Below are 19,717 nucleotides of genomic sequence, written 5' to 3' on the forward strand. Positions count from 1 at the left end.
CAGTTATGTTGAAGGCTGGCAGTGGGGTCCTGCATGTGGGAGAGAAGAGGAGCAACTTAGTTTTGTTGGGGTTTAGGATTAGATGTTGATTGGAGAGCCATTTTTCCACTGTATTGAAGGTAATTTGGGTAAATGTGAATAAAGTAGCTGGTGAGGTGTCAGAACAAATCAAGGTGGAGTCATCTGCATACTGAATGCAGGTAGCATCTGGGATGACTGAATGAAGGTCGCTGATAAAGATGGAGAAAAGAAGGGGTCCTAGTATTGAGCCCTGGGGGACTACTAATGTGATGGGTAGGCAAGATGATAGCTTGTCCTGCCATAGGACTGCCTGTTGCCTGCCCTGCAGGTAGGATTGAAACCATTGGAGTGCATGGTTGTTTAAGGAGAAGGCCTTCAATGTATTTATAAGCATTTTGTGGTCAACCATGTCAAAAGCCTTGGATAGATCTAGAAAGAGTGCGGAGGATAGTTTGTTATTATTGAAGTTGTGGTTAATGATGTTAGAGAAAGAGAGGAGGGGAGAAGTAGTACTGTGGTGTGGCTTAAAGCCATGCTGAAAGTTGGACAACAGCTTGTTCTGTGTGAGGTAGTGCATGAGCTGTATGTGTACACACTTCTCCATAATTTTAGCTAGAGGTGACAGAATAGCTATGGGTCTAAAGTTTGACAGTTCAGTGGAACTATCTCCTTTATGGAGAGGTATGACATGTGAGATTTTCCATATAGTGGGTACAGTAGCTTCAGATATAGCTCTGTTGATCAAGATAGAGATGGGGTAGGCTATGGTGTCAGCAGCCTTTTTCCAGATAGTCTGCTGGGTAGAGGTCGGCAGCAAGGGTGGTGGGTCTTAATTTCTTAAATAGGGCATGAATAAGTTGAGTAGGAACAGGTTGGAAGGTAAAGTATGTTTAGGTACTGGGTGTGGCTACATTAGAATTAGAGCCATTGGGAGAGAGTTGGTTGGCTAGAGACTGGATAGTCTCTGTGAAGAAGCTGTTAAAGTTATTAGCAATGTCTACTGGGGATTTTTGTTGGGAAGCTGAGGGGGGTGGAGTGGCGGTTTGGATGGGTGGAGTAGTTTGTTTATTCCTGCCCAGAACTTTTGAGGTTTGTTTTTGTGTTTTTGCAGTAGATGGTAGTAGTGGTTCTTTTTGTCTAAGGATATGGACTTTTTGGTGTCATTCCTAAGCTGTCTGAATCTTAGTTGATCAAGTGGGGCTTTTGTTTTTCGGTAGGTGGCCCATGCTTTGTTTCTAAGTGAAATTTTGGTTAATATATCACAAATATATATATATATATATATATATATATATATATATATATATATATATAACTTCTAACACAATTTAAACTTAAAAAAGTGAGATGGAACCCTCTCATTCATATGTTTCATTAGGGCATTGAAAGTTTTATCTCTGAGAGTTATCCCGAAAGCTTTATCTCTGTTAAATAAATGTGAGTGTTTCTACTTGGTAGTTTTTTGTTTTATGTTTTATCTGACATTACACATCTTAGTGGAATAAGCTGCGGTTGATTTGTGTGTTGAGTGTACATGCTGTATGTCCCAGAGTATGGACAGATAACTGATGAATGATCAAGAAACACCGACATGTAAAATAGTGCTGTATATTTACAAGCAAACATCATAAAAGGGTGTGTAATCAGTAAGTGCAGTATTTTTAAAAGTAAAACATTTCATTACATGCATAGCTCTCAACCTTCCATCTCCAAAATGAGGAACACTCGCCTTCATAATGTGGAACAAATGGGCAAAATGTGGAACACATACTAATGGCTTACTAACAATTTCAACTTGGAAGGTCATAGGATGGTTCAAATATGCTGGTTTTACTTCTAAAGACAATCTTTTAATGAATTGATATGATTAATTTCTATTTACCATGGATTTCACTTAAAAAATTCCTAACACTGGATGTGTGACAGACTCTTTCATTGTGTAACTTTGAGGAACTTTAAGGAACATGAACTTTCTAAGACCCCAAATGAGGTACGTTCCTCGTTATGAGGTACACTTGAGATGTATGGGTACATGTACAGGTAACATGCAATATTTTATTACAACTGTACATTATTTTCAATTTAATTGTGTGCTGGACATCCCTTTCAACTGTACAGATTCTGGCAAATCACTGGCAAATCATTGAGGACTGAAGTTAGGAAATAATGGCACATATTTGAGTTTCAGACTTCATATCCTTCAGAAAATTCATGCAAATACATAACCTGTTATTCTACTCCACTTTCTAAGTTTGTAAGAGCAATATTTAAAAAGTGTTTCTATTTTAGGCCTTTGTACCCCCAGTATTTACGCTTTTGTCCAGATTCCTTTCTCTAATAGGTTGAGAGGTATGGTGCTGGATGACTGTTGATGCTTACTTCAAAGATGTATGTTTGAAACACAAGGTTAAGGCACCCATCCTGTGTTTGGCATGTGCATTGGATGGCAAATTGGATTGTAGAGCTATGTAGGCATATTTCATGTATAGTAACATAGTCTACTAGTATATGTGATACATTGTGGAGACACAGTTTACACATTGCTGCATGTAGCACAAATGGCCTCAGCTATGTGCAGCTGGTTTGTGTGCACATCAGCAGTGCACAAACTGTAGAAGTGGATCACCCAGGTAGCAGATGGTAACCAGGCATTTAAAATAGACCTGGGATGCATTCTCTTAATGTCAGTCTGCACAGAGCAAACCCACTGACCGCTGTTGCACTGCGTGTAGTAGTGAGAACCTCAGTAGAAATATTAATATAATACATTTTCATGTAACTTTTCCTGTGGCTGCAGATGTTAAGTGTTGGCCTGAAATTCACATGGCCCTGGGTTCTGATACAAGGATTACAACTTGTATTTTACTAAAGTCATCTTGCATTACATAACAGTATAATTAAACATGCACATGTATTCTTTAATCCTTCTACTGGCAAAAGCTGTGAGTTTAGGACTACCACAGGTAAGGTCCTGGGTTCTAATACAGCAGACATCTGTCTTTTTTCAAAGGTGTCCCACATCACATTATAGTCACCCTCAATTAAACTAGTTGACTTAGTATTTCATATATCCTAAGTACTTTCCTGATGAATGACATAGTAATATTGTGATTTATGTACTGATATGATATCTGTATTGGTTAACTTCTCTTTATTGATTCCCATCGATCAAGCACATTGCCTGTGTTTGCCCGATGCTAAGCAGTGTGCACCATTTTCAGATATTGAAACTCTAATAGTGTGAGTTCTCATAACTGGATTTGGTGGGAAAAGTCATTATACATTGATTTTCATCTGCATTAGACATGGCTGCTGTTTGGGGAGAGGTTCTGAGATTTTGGTCTCAAAAGTGGGATGTGTAGGAATCCAAAGTGTTTGTTAGACTCTTAGTGAATGATTATGGTCCCCAGCTGTTGCAGGAGCACTATCATGGATCAGATTACACATTGGATGCGTGGAATAGCTTGGCTTGGGATCTAAACAGTGTTACTGGTATCCCAAACACTGGCAAGCAGTGCAGGAATCACTACCAAGATCTCAGGATGATGAAGAGGGATACCCTCAACCATTTGATCAAGGAATGTATGACTGACGGCACTTCACAGATGTGTAAGTATCACTTACAGGCACTGCTTGTAAGAGGAAGCAGTTGTATTTGTTCATCACTGGTGTTCTTAATGGTATTATGGTGTGTTCTGTTTTTTTCCAAAGCTAATGCAGATCAAATACTGAATGAGTGAACCTATGAAGAAAGATTGAGAAGGATGCAAGATGCAAGTGGTCTGTATGCTTCCAAACAGTACTGTCATTTTAGCATTATGAATAAATATGGCTTATTGTGGTAAACACTTGTATCACATTGAGTATGCATTTCTCCATTGTAAAGCAAAAGTATACATGCTTTAGTATGTTAGGTAAAACAACAATCCAGCATTACAGAGTAGACAGGGGTTGTCATTTAGAAAACCACACTTCCAAACTATACAGTACTTGTTTAAGTTGACATAAATACTGCAATGTAAAGTATGACCTACAAACCATGGACAACATGAGCATGCTGCAAATTGTTATTATTATAGCAGTGAACCTATATTGATAAAATGTAAAAGGAAGGAGTTTTTACATTATGCTGTATTCCAAAAGAAAAGTACAGCATTACATTAGTCACTGCTTGTGGGTTCGAATACTACACTCCCCAAATTTAAAATCAGCTCTTTACAATACCGTTTTAGGTTGTCATCAATAAAATAAAAATACAATAGTGTTAAGTATTCATAATGATTGCATTAGAAGTGCAGACCTCTATACCTGTGGCTTGGATGGCCTGCTGACACTTGTAATCAGTGTGCAATGGAACATGCATATATGCAATATATGCGACCATGAATGATTGCTGGATGCAGTATGATCTGTATTATAGTGTGTCTCTGTTTGCAACAGGGTAGTATTCAAAATAATAAAGGTATTTATTAGCATTTATAGAAAGCTTTGTATATTATCTGTGCAGTCACTAATGTTCTTTCTTTTCTTCTCTCACCCCACCCCTTTTGTTTGTTTTTTTATGTATTTCTTATTTTTATTACTTGTACTGTTATTATCATTATATTATGTATATAATCATATTTTTCATTATCATAATTATTTGTATTACTTATGTTTTGTTTATTATGCATAATTTTCTATTGTTTTGCTCGTAAATACATTTTTATTTCTTATTCTTTATCATTGTATTTGTAATTATATTACTTATTATTTTTATATTAATTTATTATATGCTTATATTTTATTTAATGTTATTCTGTCCATTATTTTGTGTTAAATTTTATTTCATTATTGAATTTTAATTTTATTTACATTATTACTATAGCATGGCGGGGTATGTCATTTCCCAGTGGCCGACCTACACTCCATCCACTGGCTACAGCACCAAGGCCCACCACTTCTGAGCTGCAGCCTGGTGGTACTCCCGCTGATGACTCTGCCCTACCCGGACCCTCAGTTAGTTCTGCCCAAAGAGTAGGCTTGTGGTTCCCTCTAGGAGCAGAGGCAGAGGGAGTAATTTTGTCACCTGATCTGAACTACCCGATTTGGTGTGTAGGATTCACCACACAGTTGGTGCACACCTATGCTTAGTGGAGATACTGCTCTCCATCATCGTCCTGAACAACACATAGACATGCAGATGTCCGACACTGCAGCCATCCTTGCAGTGAGCTGACAGTGATGACAGTCCAGTAGATGAGGACTTGATTATCACTGTCACCAAACATGACATCCATAGGTTCGGAATCCCCCCACCCTCACCCCAACCATGGTGTTCACCCTGCTCTTGTTTCCTTCACCAACCCTGTCTTTTGTCTCGTATGTCTTGTCTGTCAGCAAATGCTTCCTCACCTTCCCAACTTGCCTGCCGCAGACGTGCCTGTGTCACTTCCCCAACATTCCACTCTCTCCTTATTAAAAAGGGCACCTGTTGCAGAAAAAAAAATCACCCCATACATAGCTCTCCATTTCCCACAAGTTTCCCCCTGACACACTTAATTTGGTCCAGTTGGTCTCGCCATGCAATTATGCTGTTGTCAGCCCTCTCTCTGGAGGTGACAGTCTAAATTCATGTAATAATCAGTACATGTGCTCAGTTGTTACTATTGAAGAAATGGACAGCTATGTTTCTTACCAACACCCTTCCTGCAATAAATACCTTGGACTCCCAGCACTGTGCTGTGAATCACACACCCTCTCCCACACCTGACATATCTACACATGTTCAGGCTCAATTTCTAATATGTAATTCCCACCAATTCACCTTTAACTATCATGTTTTTCCAACAATTGCCTTTATTGAGAGTGTGCACTGTCTGCATTTTGATACATTTGAAAAAGCTGAGCATCACTTATGATCGTGTAAACATAGTAAAACAAGTGCATTGGTTTGCGTGATGTTAAGCAGCATGCAGCTTTTTTTGACTGCATCAACAAATAACTTTCAACTGATGCAATTTCATGGTTATTTTGTTAGAGTACCATTTTATTTGTATAAGGTGCATACCCTGGACTAAAACACAGAGCCATCTGCACTCCAGTCCAACACTCAGCATATGTTGCCACAAGATTAGTTACATGTTATATGAGGTCAAGTATTTAGGTATTAATTGTTAAATTGATGGTATGAGTGCAGCGCAGCCCCACTTACTGGGTTTGCATGATCCAGCATTGCTCAACAATAGCACTTGAAATCATCAGGTTTCTATTTTTGTATGTCTGGGTCATGTCTGATACATGGGTGGTTCCATTGTGCAAATGAGGTTATCATAGCCAAATGCAGTGATGCATCATGCAAACATGGCAAAAAAATAAATTGGAGAAAAGTCAAAGTATACAACTAGTTCTGGCAGTGTTACCAGGGTTTTGGATGATATTTTTGTGGTGTTCTTATAACATTTGTGTTTTTAGTAACCATTCGGGGTGGCAGTCACTAAATAATGGCATGAGTTTTTATTTTGGACTTCATAATCTTCAGAAAATGCATGCTAGTACATAATGTTTTATTCTGTCAACTTTCTAAATTTATAAGAGCAATACATTCCTATGTCCCTATTTTTCAGCCTTTGCCCCACTTTTTTTAATGGCTTTGTATAGATTTGTTGCTCTAAGTGGTTAAGAGGTATGAGGGTAGGCCATTGGATTCATTATCCATGTTGTTCTACGAGGTTTCAAAGCCAACACTACTGGGACATGCCATGAAAGCTCACTTAGGCACCCCACACATCATTAATATGCATTACACTTTGCCAAGAGCACATCATGTCTGCTGTGTACATGGATATACTCTGTTTAGGCTCTACACAGAGCCTACACAGAGTTTATTGAATCCTGCAGAGTTACTATTATGTTTTCAATATTTTGTAAACAACTTACAATATCTCAGCAACCACTCAAGTTAGAACCATACTGTATGCTGCATTTTATAAATTTGGCTGAGAGCTTTCATATGAGACTAAGGCATTCTGTCTCTGTTACTTGGTTACTGAGATATTTAGGAAAAAAGTGAAAATTATTTATATATATATATATATATATATATATATATATATATATATATATATATATTAATATAATATAAACAACAGTTAATATCTCTTTATCTGCACTAGACAGAGGCCAAATATTAATGCAGTTGAGTTTGCCAGTATGTAAGCTTTAAGATGAAATAGTTTAAAAAACATACATAGCATGGTTTTGGAATTACTGATGCAAAATTGTGCAAGCAATATTTAATGCCTAGAGGTGTCAGTAGGAGTTAACTGCAGATGCACCTGGATGCATCACTTGGATGTAATGAGTTAAGGCCTCTAGCACTGAGCTGTCCCACCTTCAGATATTTCTTCATCGGTTCAGTTAAGTCAGTAGGTTTATCAGTTTGGCATCAGGGTGGAAAAGGCCTTTGCCAATATCTGAAAGTCTAGAGGGGATAAGTGAAGACCATCCCTGGTAAAGCTATGTGGTCTGTCAACCAAGTCCTCCCAGGCCATCAAATACTGTATCCCCCTGGACTGACACCAGAAGCTAATTCTATTGTTAAAATTATTCAATTTCAGTTGGTAACATCACATTATCTTTGGAAAATGTAGTATGTTGCTCAGTGCTAATCTCATACCTGCCTGAGATAAATAATCACATAGCTTGATAATGCCTTGGTTCATATAGTCAAGGGAGGTATGTCTGAGGTCATTAATACTCACATGGACTATGACAGTCGTACTCGTACCTGTGGTTCAGTGACCTTAGTGCCTGTGTGACATGATGGAGTCTAGCCCCAAAAAGGCAGCTAAGCATGACACTCTCCTTACTCAGTCTGGTGAGGGGAAATCAGTGTGCCTCACTATAGAATCACCAATGACCAGGAAATGTGGCTGTTTCTGGTTTGCCTTAAGGGCTTAGTAGTGGAGGCTTTGGATATGATGTCACTATGTGTAACTGCATGTAGTGTTTTAATGGAGTGTTTACTTGATGGCTGAGGACGCTTTCTTTGATTGTACTGTGCAGAAAGTCTTAGCGTTTTAGGGAGGTTACCTGTAAGTGCCTCAGCATAAGTAATTCTATGTGTAGTGTCTTTACCTTGTGTAGCAGGCATGGTGCAAGTGTCACTGACAACTCTATAGGATTGGTTTTGCTTGTATGAGAGAGTTTTGCCTCCAGTGTTAAAGTGCGTTTACATCGCCCACATGCAATACCTGTTTTATTAAGAATAAGTGGGTTGTCAGTGTACATGAGGCAATTGCTACAATGCCTTAGAATACCCATGTCAACCAGACTGACCACAGAGAGAGAATCACGAAGTACATATCAATGGCCACTGATCTACTAGGGAGGAGTGAGGAAAATTAAAATTTTGAACAAATCAGTAAGACAAGCAACTTGATGATCAGTGCTCAGCTATGAGCAAACTAGATGCTCTAGTACTTAAAAAATGCATTTCTAGATATTAATGCACTCAGACTAGAACAAAGATGCATAGGACAGGCACAATAAGCCTTTTCCAGCAATTCCTACCTCAGAAGGGTGAAGGCTACCATATTTTCCCACAAGACTGTAAACCCCAGACCTTCTTAATGTAAACTAACTGGGTTGAAGCCCAAGAACTTAAGCAAGAACTAAGACACATTTAGAGTTACAGAGACAATAAGCCTTCAACCAGCAATTTCCAGCTCAGAAGGGTGTAGGTGCTATACAGCTGCAGAACAGATAGCTGCAAACCATTAGATGGACTAGAGGATATTAACTTACCTCAGAGATAGGCAGGGTAAGTAGTATTCATGTCCATATTCACTCCAGAAATGTATGTTCTTTCCATTAAATACAAGCATCTTGAGCAGGCATAACAATTTTCATCTCAAGTATGCCAGGCTTCCCTAGCAACTCTTTGCATTAGACAATGAGACGAGCAAATTAACCAGCAGTTACTTTTTATTAGTGGATTAGTATTTATAAAATATTAACAGCAATAACATGTCAGGAAGAGTCAAACTATGGTAATTGAGATTATTACATTTTAATGCATATTTTCCTTCCATCATAGGGAAATAAAGGCCCATCTATTGCGTTATATCATTGAGATTTGTTTATGTTATGACACATAAATAATTTTTCAACATATATGGATGTGGCAAAGGTATACATTGGCTAAATATCATATATGTTTTTGTGTTTACAACCAAAGTTTATTGTTAAAATAGAGTACTGTGACATGCCATGTACCTAATTATCTCATATTTGTCTCCTCCCACCCTATCTCTTTTTTATGAGGGGGACTTATAATTTATTAACAGTCTGCTGTTTGCATACCTTGCTGCTGAAAAATAAATGAACAACAGCACAGAGAGGTATACTGACCACTGTGGCTCAGCCTGACATACCTCCACATATGACAACACAGACACCCAGCACTTCTGGGTCACAACCTGTCAGTGTTGTTTCCAGAACCCCTGTCCTACCTGTTCCAACTGCACCAAATAGCATTGTCCTGGCTGCCAGTGCAGTGGTCCCCTCCAGTAGCAGAAGTAATGTAGGTGGCAATTTTCTTACCTGGCAGGAGATGACTAGACTGTTTGAGGATATAATGTCAAGGGCCCTTAGAGAACATATTAGCAGAGTTGGAAAGGTCCTGTGTCACATTTCAAAGATGATGCCATGCCCAGCACTGACCCAGGGAGCTGCTACAGCAGACAGTGATGATATTTCAGAGGATTAGATTCTCACTCTTCTCAAGCTGGATGTGGGTATGCCTCTGATCTCCCCTACCTATCTCCAATCATGGTGTCCTCCAACATTTTGTCTTGATCATCATCCTTGTCTGTTTTGTATGTCCTGTATGGCTGTGCATGCTTCCTAACCTACCATATCTACCTGACCTTCTTGTTTCTGAGCACATTTCCCAACATTCCTCTCACCCAAAAAATATTAAAATATAGGTGCCTGCCCCCCTAAAAAAATGCATCCCACACATAGTTCTTCACTTTGCCCATGTATCATTTTGACATAACTGATACATTCCCAATTGGCCATAAAACATTATTCTGTTATTTTCAGCCATCACTGGTGTGGTGACTCAGTAACATCATGAAATTGTGTGTACATTTATATATTTATGTTGTGAAGAAGTGGATAGATATTGTGCTCTCCCATGACCCTCCAGCAAATTCCTATATTTTTCCCTTACTCTCTGCTTTCCAACCCCATTTTCACCGCTGTCCTATCAGCCTCTTTTTCACACATTTAATCTGGTCAAAAACAGATTCACTTTCAGCACACATGGCCAGAAATGGCCCATGGAAAGTATTTTGCTTTATATCTTTAGCATTTGCACAGAGCTTGCAAAAGTGCATCATTGCTGAGTGACAGTGAATGCTGTTTAATCACTTATTGCAAAAGCTGAGGATTTCAATGTAATCTGCAGTGGTCTGGATACCTTTGCACAAATGTGCTTAGATCTGCAGTTCTATGGGAGTACAGAATAAAGGCAGTACTGTGGAACAGTTCTTAGGCTGCTGTATGTAATAAAATAGGAGTTCCTATGTTATGTATTGAAATAATTACACAGTTTTTAGCCAGCTGTTTTGGAACAGTGTCATGGGTTCAATTACAGCTGTAGATCAATTTATTAATCCATGGCATTTAATATTCTTGTCATTATTTTATATTTTAGGCGACACAGTTGTCCAGTGGTTAACGTTGTTGCCTCACATCAAGAGGTTCTCCGGTTTGATTCTTGCCTGGGGTGCCTTCTGTGCAAAGTTTGCATGTTCTTCCTGCATTTGCATGGTTTCCTTCAGGTACTCCAGTTTCCATCCCACATTCTAAAGACATACGTCTGGTGCATTTCTCCCAGGGTCTCCACAGAAAATAGGTTCTGTCCCAGTTGGACTTTCCCAGTCAACAAATGTAAAATAAATCTAAATAAATATTTACCTGAAAATGTCTGTACTTCTCTCCATATAAAACATTTCCTTAACATACCATTTGAATAGGGCAGCAAGACATAATTTGCAAAAACATTGTGGCCCCAATTGAGAGACTTATCTAGCCAAGCTTATCCTGCTTATGTATTCGTGTTTATTGCACTTTCTTGCCCCTTATTGCTCCCTACAGTGAGCACTTTAATGTACTGAACATGACAGACTAATGATGCTTTAATAAGTAAGACTAACACACTATATAGATGTTCCTACATGTCCCACAAAATATATTATTGCTATTTCTTTCTACATTTGTATCTGCCTCTCTCTGTTCACTCCTTCTGCTTCAGTAACTTGTCACTGCGCTTCAATTGTGATACTTTAATGCCATGAAGTAGTAAGTCATTTCTGGCATGATAAGCTAATGCTCACATGGACTGAAAGAGTTTTGAATAATTTCAAGGGTTCTAATCCACCCATTAGTTGAATTACTGTCTGGTTTTGGTACACTATTTTATGTGTACCTGTCGGCTGCATATTGTTATGAGCCTCCATTATTTATTTATTTATTTATTTATTTATTTATTTATGTATGTATGTATGTATGTATGTATGTATGTATGTATGTATTTATTTATTTATTTATTTTACATTTGTTGACTGGGCTAGTCTAACCGGATATATGTCCATTTTCAGTAGAGGCCCGGGGAGAAAAGCTCCAAAATATGCAATAGTATCATAACATACAATATTTGCAATAGCAAGAAGTTACATTAAATTAATTTAGATCAGACATAAAAATGTGTACAGAGTCGGCAAGAGAAAAAAAAAACATAAGTTAACATATAATACAAAGAAAGGTAAGCAAGATTTGTTATTATTCTGTTATATCTGTTATTATTCCATGATAATCTACTTTGTTCCTTTATCCATGTTACCATGACAATGTATCTTCTCCCTTCTGTATCCTTATTCTTCCACCTCTGCATTTGCACAATGCCGGGGGCTGGGTATGAAATCCAACTAAGGCTAAATGAAAGTACACAGCTTATAACAATATTTTGCAACGTACTGCCTTCATCTGCACCACTCTGTTGTACTTAACACCACTGTGCTAAGCTACGTTTCTTTTGTTCAATGTAACTTTCAACAAGTTGAAGAGTTGGATGTAAAGATTATAGTGGTGAAACGAATAATGAAAATTAATATGCATATTCATGTCTAATGAAACCTGCTGTCAAATGTTAACTGTCAGAAGTACAGCGTGCTATGCGGTGTGCTTAGCTAATACTCATGTATAAATGTTTTTCTAGGAATGCTGTAATCATATGAATCCAGATGGCTAAAAATGTTCCAGACTGTTTTGTCTGACTCCTGTGCCTATAAATGTTGGCTTCACCTTTACTTAACACATCATTATCCTGCTGCTGTATTAATGTGCCTGTTCCCTATTGTGAAGCCTGACTTGTCTAGATCTTTGTGTGAAAGTTGACACAGAGCACTGCAGAGTACTGCTAATTCCCATTCTAAGTTCAACGCTTTGAGATATGATTACAAATGTGTTAACATTTTGACATCAGCAGCACAATGCAGTTTAGCAAAAAAAAATAAATAAATAATTATTGTTTTAGGTTGTACAACATTTTTGTGTTTTTATTACTTTTGTTGACAGATGACCTTGATACCAGAATATTTACTCAATTAACTCAGTTGTTTAATGTATGTCTCTTCCAAGATTGGTTAATGTATTTTTACATAATCTATCATTCTTATCCTGCAGTACACTGTCCTAAGTATGACTTGCATGTTTGCCTTGAAAGTGCACATAGTGCAAGTATGACACAATGCAAGTAGGCAATCATTCTGACATGAAGTCAAAGGAAAGTTTGATTGATAATCTACTGGTGTACAAGAGTGAATGTGTATGTCATCCCATAATGTGAAACATGTCAATGTCCCTCACAGTAACACAATTTACATTAAGAATAGTATCTACATTTTACTAAATATGTATATAATTACATGTGACAGTCATAGTGGTGTTACATTGTCCTGTGCACACATGTGCATTTGTTACACATCCTGTGATGCACACGACCATCTGTTCCAAACAATTGATTTTAAAACACTTGTCCTGTTACACAATGTTAATGTCAGTCTTCTCCTGTGGTGCTTGCAACTGGTATTGTACTCTCTAGATTATGTAACTAGATAGGTAGGAGGTCCATGGATCAACATGGGAAACTTATGTTTGTGTCTGGGTATGTGAGACTGTGTGCAACACTTGGTTCTATTTCCATCTGTCTTGAAAAGAATACATTTAACTCTTCACACAGCTCCCTTATCCCACTTTTTAATGAAACATAATATCTGAGCCCCACTGATGAGCTCACCCTGACAAAAATGAACTCTGTCTCCTTACAGTCAGACTCCTGTGACACTTATGACAAATACAGTGCTGTCTAGATTGTGCAACTTGATAGGTAAGAATTCTGATGCTGAATATGGGAAATCTGTGTGTGTGGGTGCGCGTGTGTAATGCTTGGTGCTGTTATTTTTATTTATTAATTTATTTTATTTTATTTATCATTTGTTGACTGGGAAAGTCCGACTAGGTTCCACAGAGCCTGTTTTCAGCGGAGGCCCGGGGAGAAATGCTCCAGACGCATGTCTTTGGAATGTGGGAGGAAACCGAAGTACCCGGAGGAAACCCACGTGAACACAGGGAGAACATGCAAACTCCACACAGAAGGCACTCCAGCCAAGAATCGAACCAGAGAACCTCTTGCTGTGAGGTGACAATGTTAACCACTGCACCACTGTGCCGCCCACTTCCCCTGAAGAAAATGCATTTAAATGTGCACACAGTTCTATTATTCCACATTGTACTGAAACACCATGTGTAAAACACACTGATGAGGGCATCCTGATAAATGTGCACTCTCTACCATTAAAAGTCAGACTATTCCTGGGGTGTACGCAATTAATTAAACACTTTCTACATTGTATAGTTAGATGGGTTGATGGTTTGATGCTCAATATGGGAAACTTGTGTGCAAAGGTGAGTGGCAGTGATTATAGTTAGTTCAGCATGTGCTCAATCAACTCCAACTCTGGATAAACATGTTAGACTGATAGATGACTCCACTATCCTTTAATCCCACCTTAAACAACCACAACTTATTTGCAACACAAGGATGTGCTAGGCATACTCTTTGTACTTTACTGAGTACACTTTTCATACATTACATAAAGAAACCATGGCTTTTTTAGGACATACTATGTCTAAAGTAATGCTTCCAATAAGAGTGTCATAAGATTTAAAAAAAAAAAAAAATATATATATATATATATATATATATATATATATATATATATATATATATATATACACATACATACACACACACACACACACACACACACACACACACACACACACACACACACACACACACACATCTTTTTCATGTTTTTAGAGGGAAAGTGATGCAAACATTTGTTAAGTAGGGGGGGTCTGTTTTCCAAATGACAGGTAGTATGTTGGCCAACAATAAGAGCACATGATTACAAAATTCTATTCTCTGTTGACACTCCTGTTGCAATACACTGATGAGGTAATTCCTTCTTAAGTAAACTGTTACACTTTAAATGTCAGACTTCTCCTGAGGTGCTTGTATTACTTATGTACTTTTGTAAAATGTGTAAATAGAAATGTAACAGTTTTGAATATAGTAGTGCTTAACTTCTACAAGAGTATGCGTGTGACTGCAAATGAATTCAGGAATGGTTTGCACACATTATCAGTAGCAAATTTTATAACCCCAGATGGCTGTAAAAGTTAATTTTACCAGACATATCTCCTTTGCAATACACTGCTGATGTTATCGCTTCATAGATGCTGTATGTATTACTTGTACTTAGTGTTCACCCTGTGTCACTTTCTGCTGATAATGTGCTGTATAGCTGACATAACTGGATAGGTAGGTGGTTCGAACTATCAGTGCTTAAATAGTATGACTGCAATTACTGTCATATATTTTTGGCCACCTCACAACCACCTTTATGTACACTTCCAGTTCTGACATGGATTTAAAGTGACACACTGTTACACTAGCAAATCGCAGCATCCCCAGGGAAAATAGCTTTTTGTCCAGAAAATTATTACATAATGCTACCATTACTGCAGTATCTCACTGTTACATGACATTGATAATGTGCTTTGTACATTGTGCAACTGCATATGTTGGATGTTTGAGACCAGCTATGAATGTGTCTCTCACCCTCATACTGTGTAGATTACTGTTTAGATACATATATGATTTGTAGCTGTGCAGTATTATTGTAAATTCAACCATGTTGTAACATAAACATCCGGCTAATAAACAGTGGTGATGTCATCCATTTAAGTGTACACTGTCCCAATTGTACCCTAACATTTTGTGTGCCTCTTGTGATTCAGGCACTGTTCTAATTGTTCTAACTGTTGTAATCTTAGTTAGATAGTTGAAAACCAGATATTACTGCTCAGGCTATGTTGTGTCAGTCTTATTGTGACTGTACATGCCATTAACACTGTTGTCAAATACATCTGCTGTGTACATATATAGATTTTGATTCCTCTTACAGAAATCTATGGTAATTTCTCACTTATTAGAGTAAAGATAACATGTGATTACATTTTCCTTACATAACATATGTAGGAAGCATTATCCTCTGGAATGAGGGAATGAGATGGCATGCTGTATCTTGTTGACTTAGTACAACAATTACAAGCACATATATTTCTTTCAGCAACAACATGATGTAATGCCTTTACATTTGAAGATATCTCACAATTGTAGTGACACTTCTACCATTATTTATTATTTTATTTATTTTACATTTGTTAACCGGGCTAGTCTAACTGGATATATTTCCATTTTCAGCAGAGGCCCGGGAAGAAAAGCTCCACATAGAGACAAATGGTTACATAATACAGAAAAGAATAATATGAGGAAAATAAGTTTATAATACTACACTCTACGAGTCAATACATAATGTGAACATGATACAAAGTTAAATTAAACAATTTGGGGAAGAAAAGATAATTGGCAGACAAACAAAGAAAAAGACATTCAAAAAACTTAAAAAATGTATTGTATACTAGAAAAGTAGAAAGGCAGAACATCCTTTATAGTGAAAGTATTGTCATGGTAAAAGCTTTAAGAAAGGTGGTAGGCTACCAGGGGAAGTGAGTGGGAAAGAAAGGAGATAGAGCAAGTTTAATCAGGGTTAAAGCAAGAGCATAACCAGTGTTTTTTAAGGTGTAATTTGAGTTTTTGCTTAAAGAGAGCCAGGGATGGAATGGAGGTAAGTTCAGTAGGAAGATGATTCCAGTACTTACCAATGGTGTTGGAAAAAAGGAAGTGCAGAAGAGTTATTGGTTTTAGTTAAGGAAACAAGAAGTTTATTTGAGGAGCGAAGAGAATTAAGGTTGGTATAAGGAGTAAAGAGATTGGATAGTATAGGAGTATTATTGGGATGGTAGAAAATACTATGGACAAATGTGAGTTGGGAAAGCAGCAACGAGTTTTCAAGTTCAAGCCAGTGAAGTTGTTGTAAGTTTAGACAGTGTTGAGTTCTAAACTGATTTCCGGTAACAAATCTAGCTATACTATTATAAGTGTTAGACAGTTTAGATAGATTACTTTTCTTTAGGTTAGTATAAATGGGTGATGCATAGAGAAGAGTGGAGGTCAGATGAGAGTGGGCAAATGTAGCTTTGGCTGTAGGAGTTAGGAACATTTTGATTCTGTATAAGGAGCCCAGCTTTCTGTTTACAGTTTTAATAGTATTATTAATGTGATTATCAAAGGTAAGGCAGTTATCTATTGTGACACCTAGCAGCTTGGTGGTAGATTCAGGTGATATAAGGGTACCATTACTGGAGGAAATAGAACATTCTAAAGGGGGGGACTTAGTAGTCGGCTTAAAAAGGAGGAGTTTGGTTTTTTTAGCATTCAAAAGCAGGCATAGTTTTAAGAACCAAGACTCTACAGTGTTAAATACATCTTGTGTAGTTATTTGTAGTTCAGAGATTGTTTTAGCAGAACAAATAAGTGTGGAATCATCAGCATATTGTATACATGTGGTCTGGGGTATAGCTACCTGAAGGTCATTTATGAAAAGGGTGAAAATAAGCGGGCCAAGAATAGAGCCTTGTGGGACACCAAGAGAGATTGGTAAGAGAGAAGAGAGGTTGTTATCCCAGAGGACTGCCTGTCTTCTGTTATTGAGGTAGGAAGTAAACCATTGAATAGACTTGGGTTCTAAAGACAGAGATTTCAGTATTTTTATGAGTAGGGGATGATTAACCATATCAAAGGCTTTGGAGAGGTCTAAAAATAGAGCTGATGATAAAGTGTTGTTATTACGGTTTTTATTGATGCAATCAGTGAAGGAAAGGAGAGCGGTGGTAGTACTATGAAACGGTCTAAAGCCATGTTGGCAATTAGTTAGTATGTTATGTTTAGTTAGGTGGTTCATTAGCTGAAAGTGTACACATTTTTCCATAATTTTTGCTAGTGGTGACAAGAGTGCAATGGGCCTATAATTAGAGTACTCAGTCGAGTTACCTCCCTTGTGTAAGGGGATAACATAAGAGATTTTCCAGATATCAGGGATGGTTTCTTCACTAATGGTTCTGTTTATAAGGATAGATATAGGATAGGCTATTTCATGTACCATGCTACATTCATTCTATAAAATATCATGTGTTTTCCTGATGTCAAATGTTTAGGTGTCCAATATCCACATTTAGTGATTGTTAGCATTGTGTGGCTCAGGGTGCTGTGGTTTCCTTCCACATTCCCAAGACATGCTGCAGGTGGAATGGACATTCTAAATTGGCCCTAGGTGTGTGTGTGTGTGTGTGTGTGTGTGTGTGTGTGTGTGTGTGTGTGTGTGTGTGTGTGTGTGTGTGTGTGTGTGTGTGTGTATGTGTGTGCCTTTTGTGGAACGTTGGGCGCTGGGCTGGCAACTTGACACCATAAAACTCTACTGACACTCGTCCTGCAAACCAGTGATTTGCTGTGGCAACCTCTAAAAAGAGCAGCTGAAAGGAAGAGGAGGAGAAGAAGAAGAAGAAGTGTAGAATATTGGTCTAAACAGACCACTTCAAGGCTCAGCCTAGGACATTTTGTTTAGAAGGAACAAAGGAAGACTTTGAGATAATTACACAAATAGAGAAAAAAGTTACAAAAACAGACTTGTTTCATGACTTGGTGCCTGGTCAAAGAGTTGTATGGAAAAGACATTTATAGAAATGCTAACACCTTAAAATGTACATATTCTTTCAAAAACAACCAAGATAATTGGTGATATGTTGTTTACTCAGATACAGACCTGTTTTTAAAGTCCTTCGTCTTTGGATCAGAAAAGTATGCTTCAAGTGCTTTAAAGAAGTTCAAAGAGCACTAGGCAAGATGTGTGTTTGGTCTTTCAGATTTCATTGTTTTGTTTAGCTGTTTGTATTTAATTAAATGCAAAGAGTAACATATGGAAAAGAATTATGTGCCACACCTGCATCCTTTTGTTGTCTTCCCATAAAAGTCGTAATATTAGGTACCAAGAATGGGTTTCCAGATAACAGTATAAACTGATATACTGCAGCCCCATGGTTCTAGTTCATTTTGTAGAGTCTCATCATTTCCCAAAGGTAAAGTGCAATTTATTATAAGACAAGTGAAAAATGAAAAATGTGTGTTCATGTGTGTGTGTGTGTGTGTGTGTGTGTGTGTGTGTGTGTGTGTGTGTGTGTGTGTGTGAGCGAGCATGTGTTTGCATGCGCATAAGCATCTTCATGTAGAGACAGATAAATAGATGTGGATAGACATACACAAGGCACCTCACCTAAGTGTCATGTTTAATCATAGCCTCACTATAGGCTTCGTACCCACTGAGTGGCACACAGTTACAGTTATCCCACTCCACAAGGGAGGATCCACCTTGGATCCTGGGAACTACCGCCCCAACAGTCTAATGAGCCTGATCTGCAAGGCCATGGAAGGTATTATCATGGAATTTATAAACAAAGACATTTTCAACCTTCAAACACTGGACCCCACCCAGTTTGGGTTCGTGACAGGCCGATCTTGTCTCCTTAAACTGACTGACTTCTTCGAATCAGTCTCTAGAGCTGTGGACGAGGGTAAGGCGGTCCACACAACCTATCGGGACCTTGCCAAGGCCTCCAACACCATCCCCCTCTCTGGAATCATAGATAAACTTACTAAGCTTGGCATTAATGCCTACATCACTCGATGGGTTGCCAAATGGCTTACTGACAGAACCCACACTGTAAAAGTAGCTAATTCCAAATCCGGCTCCAGACAAGTGACAAGTGGAGTACCTCAGGGTTCAGACCTTGGGCCACTCTTGTTTGACATCTACTTTTCTGAAGTAAAGGCCAACACTAAGGGACCCTGGCTAATGATGTTTGCAGATGACTGCAAACTGGAAGCCATTATTGAATCCCCAAAGGATGTGGATATTCTACAAAAGGATCATACAGAAACAGAAGCTTGGTGCCAGAGCCATGGGCTCAAGTTCATTGTCAAGAAATGTATAGTTATCCCCTTTGGGAAAAAAAACATATACCCGTAAATTACCACATAGGTGGCAGTACACTAAACACTGAAAGTGTGATAAGAGACTTGGGGACACAGGTGAACAATGGTCTCGCCTTCGATAACCACATT

General features: G+C 38.1%; 1 protein-coding gene across 1 annotated transcript in view; it reads right to left on the minus strand.

The window, feature by feature from the left end:
• Window positions 1–19,717, minus strand: part of LOC122790536 (vomeronasal type-2 receptor 1-like) — a 309,096-nt gene that overhangs the window by 167,589 nt on the left and 121,790 nt on the right. The gene's annotated exons all lie outside the window — the stretch shown is intronic.

Source organism: Protopterus annectens, chromosome 16.part0 (genome assembly GCF_019279795.1).
Source record: "Protopterus annectens isolate FY-2018-M chromosome 16.part0, PAN1.0, whole genome shotgun sequence".
NCBI lineage: Eukaryota > Metazoa > Chordata > Ceratodontiformes > Protopteridae > Protopterus > Protopterus annectens.